The sequence below is a fragment of the Salmo trutta genome, chromosome 11 (assembly GCF_901001165.1).
Source record: "Salmo trutta chromosome 11, fSalTru1.1, whole genome shotgun sequence".
In the NCBI taxonomy this organism is placed as follows: Eukaryota; Metazoa; Chordata; class Actinopteri; order Salmoniformes; family Salmonidae; genus Salmo; species Salmo trutta.
In genome coordinates this window covers 5,593,154-5,598,267 of record NC_042967.1, presented here as the reverse complement: position 1 = coordinate 5,598,267, position 5,114 = coordinate 5,593,154, and the positions used below count along the sequence as shown (strand labels likewise).

The following is a 5,114-nucleotide window of genomic DNA, read 5'->3' as shown; positions in this document are numbered from 1 at the left end:
CGCCACAGGATTCCACTGGCTGTTACGTAGGTGGGACGATTTGGTGCCACCTACCCTATAGAGGTTAACCGAGTAAAAATTCTGTGTCGTAGGTTAATTAGGATCACTACTTTATTTTAAGAATGTGAAATGTCAGAATAATAGTAGAGAGAATGATTTATTACAGTTTATATTTCTTTAATCACATTCCCAGTGGGTCAGAAGTTTACATACACTCAATTAGTATTTGGTAGCATTGCCTTTAAATTGTTTAACATGGCTCAAACGTTCCGGGTAGCCTTCCACAAGATTCCCACAATAAATTGGGTGAATTTTGGCCCATTCCTCCTGACAGAGCTGTTGTAACTGAGTCAAGTTTGTAGACCTCCTTGCTCACACACGCTTTTTCAGTTCTGCCCACAAATTTTCTATAGGATTGAGGTCAGGGCTTTGTGATGGCCACTCCAATACCTTGACTTTGTTGTCCTTAAGCCATTTTGCCACAACTTTGAAAGTATGCTTGGGGTCATTGTCCATTTGCGACCAAGCTTTAACATCCTGACTGATGTCTTGAGATGTTGCTTCAATATATCCACATAATTTTCCTGCCTCATGATGCCATCTATTTTGTGAAGTGCACGTCCCTCCTGCAACAAAGCAGCCCCACAACATGATGCTGTCACCCCCGTACTTCACGGTTAGGATGGTGTTCTTCGGCTTGCAAGCCTCCCCCTTTTTCCTCCAAACATAACGATGGTCATTATGGCCAAACAGTTCTATTTTTGTTTCATCAGACCAGAGAACATTTCTCCAAAAAGTACAATCTTTGTCCCCATGTGCAGTTGCAAACCGTAGTCTGGCTTTTTCATGACGGTTTTGGAGCAGTGGCTTCTTCCTTGCTGAGCGTCCTTTCAGATTATGTTGATATAGGACTCATTTTACTGCAGATACAGATACTTTTGTACCTGTTTCCTCCAGCATCTTCACAAGGTCCTTTGCTATTGTTCTGGGGTTGATTTGCACTTTTCGAACCAAAGTACGTTCATCTCTAGGAGACAGAGCGGTATGACGGCTGCGTGGTCCCATGGTGTTTATATTTGCATACTATTCTTTGTACAGATGAACGTGGTACCTTCAGGCATTTGGATCCCAAGGATAAAACAGACTTGTGGAGATCTACAATTTTTTTTCTGAGGTCTTGGCTGATTTCTTTTGATTTTCCCATGATGTCAAATAAAGAGGCACTGAGTTTGAAGGTAGGCCTTGAAATACATCCACAGGTACACCTCCAATTGATTCAAATGATGTCAATTAGCCTATCAGAAGCTTCTAAATACATGACATTATTTTCTGGAATTTTCCAAGCTGTTTAAAGGCACAGTCAACTTAGTGTATGTAAACGTCTGACCCACTGGAAATGTGAAACAGTGAATTATAAGTGAAATAATCTGTCTGTAAACAATTGTTGGAAAAATTACTTGTGTCATGCACAAAGTAGATGTCCTAACCGACTTGCCAAAACTATAGTTTGTTAACAAGAAATTTGTGGAGTGGTTGAAAATCAAGTTTTAATGACCCCAACCGAAGTGTATGTAAACTCCGACTTCAACTGTAAGTCAACATCTAAGTATTAAGTATTAAGTATTTTTACATACATTGTTATGGCTGTGTTGTTTTAAAAACCCAATAATGTTTTGCGTCAAAAGACAGGTATTCATATTCAAGGCATTCACATTTTCAACTGATTTCAAAGATAAAACACCAGCAGGGGGCGAAAGAGTGTATGCATTGTGGAACCCATCATTAGCTTGTGTTTCCCTGGGGAACATATATACTGGTGCACCTTTGTGATAGCAGGTGGTGAAATGTTTGGTGAAAAAGCATTTCACTGTAAGTCCTTCATGGAAGAGGAGACTCTCATTCACATACATTCAGCTCATTTAGGATTCTGGAAACTCAACCGGTAGGCACATGGACATTGTTGTCAGTTAGGTGTTTATTTGTGTTGAGAATTGAGACCAATTGACTAATTTAGTTGATAGTATAATTTAGATAATATGACTACATTGAGATTATATATTTAATTTGAAATGACCTTACTTGAAGTAATGTATATTTCTTTTTGTGTTTTGCCTTTAAAGGTTATCAACTTAATTAACTAACTAACGAACTAACTGAAAAAAAAAGAAGTCAGAAGAAAATGTAGTTGTCCCTTGCGTCCTTCATTCCTTAAAGAGGCCTTTTTTCAAGTTTGGGCAAAGAGCTGCAGTGTGAACCATACACAACTTGACAGTCCATCAGACCTGTAAACATTGGGTGAACAACAAAAACATGAACACCATACAAGGGTTAAGATGTCCACCATTGTTCCTGTACCCAAGAACGCAACGGTAACTGAACAAAATGACTATCACCCCGTAGCACTCTCTTCTGTCATCACAAAGTGCTTTGAGAGTCTAGTTAAGGGTCATATCACCTCCACCTTACCCGACACCCTATATCCACTACAATTTGCATACCGCTCCAACAGATCCACGGACAACGCAATCGCCATCGCACTGCCCTACTCCACCTAGACATGAGGAATACCTATGTCGGAATGCTGTTCACTGACTACAGCTCAGCTCAGCTTTTTGAATTGAATTGAATTGATTCTGCGTAACAGACATACAACAAAATGTACAAGGTGGACCCAGAGGATATCACTTGAAAGTATTAATTAAAACGCTTGTTTCCAAAGTGTTCCTCGGTGGTAAAAGGAATAACACATATAATGATTAAAATGCAAGACAAAATTACAAACAACCATAAAAACATACATTTATATTGACATGGTAAAAAGTGGCACTATTCACTGCACTTCTCCCTAACCTTAAAAATCAACCATATTCATTTCACATTAAAACAATCTATTAATTGCACATCATACCGATCCTTCAAATAATACACCTGACCAGCAGTAGGGGGCACAAGGAGCAGTGGAGTGGTTTCACTTACTTACTTTCTCTTACCTTGTCCAAATGAAAAACTTTGCCAGCTTTTTAAAGCTATTTTTACTTTTTCTTTGCTTGATCTGCAAGTGAAGGCTATTCCATAGACAAATGCCTGTATAGAAAAACGTGCTCCTCACAATACTGTTTACTCTTGTGATTTTAACCTGGGGCACCATCATTTAAGATCTCGAACATATGATTAAGTTTGTCCACTTCCCGGAACTCCTGTACCCCTATATGGGCCCTAGGGGGGACATTCAGCATATACCTGATAACATTATTTTGCATGACCTGCATTCTCTTTTTCAGCTTTTTTGATAGCCCAGTATACCAATCAGAGCAGGCATAATCAAAACTGAATCAAGGTTGAGACAAGCAGTTTCTTAACTTTGATGTTAAAATATCTATTGTTACGATATAAAAATGTCAATGTGTTCACCATTTTAGAAAGAATTTGAGCACCAATCAGATAAGATACACGTGTTTTAGATTCAATCTCCTTGCCTGCACAATTTACCTTTATCTTTTCAGCTCTAAGCCAACAAAGTTTTGCTCCAAACAAAATCGATTCAGTTTTTTCACAAATGTAGTCACAATTTGTTGTCAGTCAACCAATCTCTAACAAAATGCAATTCCTTACTCCTCTCTGTAAACTGTATCCTTCCCTGATACCAGTTTGGCCGAATCATCAGCATAAAGCATGAGTTTACACTTTACTGTATCTGGCATATCATTAACGTATATAAGAAATAACAGAGGCTCTAAAATGGATCCCTGCAGTACTCCAAATGCCTCTGACAGTACATCACCAACATTACATACCTGTGTTCTGTTGGTCAGATAAGACCTAAACCAGTTCACTGCTACATAATTTAGACCCCTGCATTTCAGTTTCATCAGGAGAATATCATTTTCCACAGTGTCAAAAGCTTTCTGTTAGTCTAACATGACCATACCTGTATAGTTCCCTTTCTCACTTTCCTGCTTGATGTGGTCAAAAAGGTGGATAAGGACCAGTGGAATGAGTTGAGCCAGATTGTAGTTCATAAAGAAGTTTGTGATCGAGAAGGTATCCCTCAAGTTGATTAAAAAACAAATCTCTCAACAACTTTGGATAAGGTGCTGAGGATCGACACAGGCCTGTCGTTTCCTACATTTCTTTTGTGCTCTTGTGGAGTGGAACCACCCGGGCTGTTTTGAGATCCTTTGGAAATGTACCACTACTAATAGAAATGTTTACAATATGCTTTATCATTTTAGCAGTGACACAAGCACTATCCTTTATGAATCTTGCAGAAAGGTTATCCAGTCCAGTTGCTTTGTTTGTGCTCATTAAGCATAGTAGATTGGAAACGTTGTCCTCTGTTACCATGCACCGCTCAAACAAATAATTTGTGATACCTTCGCTATGATAAATGTTCTTAATGAAAGACTGGCCATAGTGTCCACAGCAGGTCGATAACTTCTTAACCAGAGATGAGGCTATAGTAATAAAACATTTGTTAAAATAATTTGCAACCTTTTCCTGGTCATAGCATAAAACATAATCAATATCCAGGCCAATATTACAGGATTTTACCTTATGGGAATTTTGTGAGCCAATGTCCTTTAACATTTTCCACAGTTTACGAGGCTGATGTAAGTTATTATTAACGGCGTCTATGTAATGTGAGGATTTGGCCTTCTCCATTTTGTATCTTGCCTGGTTTCTACAGTTAATATAACCATCCTAATCTTGTTGTAGATTTGTCCTTCTGAACCTGGCCAGGTAGTGATCCCTATGTACGTAGTCATTGAACCCTGGTCACTAATAATACTACATACTGTTTTACCCACTTCATATGTACTGTATTCTAGTCATGGCCCATCCTACATAACTACTGCTGTAAAACCTTTTCTATTCATATACTGTCCATACTGTCTATATACACTGAGTATACCAAACATTAGGAACAGCTTCCTAATATTGAGTTGCACGCCCCCTTTTTGCCCTCAGAACAGACTCAATTAGTCGGGGCATGGACTTTACAAGGTGCCGAAAGCGTTCCACTGGGATACTGGCCCATGTTGACTCCAGTGCTTTCCCACAGTGTGTCAAGTTGGCTGGATGTTCTTTGGGTGGTAGATCATTCCTGATACACA

General features: G+C 38.9%; 1 long non-coding RNA gene across 1 annotated transcript; it reads left to right on the top strand.

The window, feature by feature from the left end:
• Positions 1–1,657: 1,657 nt before the first annotated feature.
• LOC115202132 (uncharacterized) lies at positions 1,658–3,688 on the top strand. The gene is made up of 2 exons (XR_003879915.1): positions 1,658–1,942; positions 2,121–3,688. It is a non-coding gene; the product is annotated as an uncharacterized LOC115202132 (long non-coding RNA).
• Positions 3,689–5,114: the final 1,426 nt, after the last annotated feature.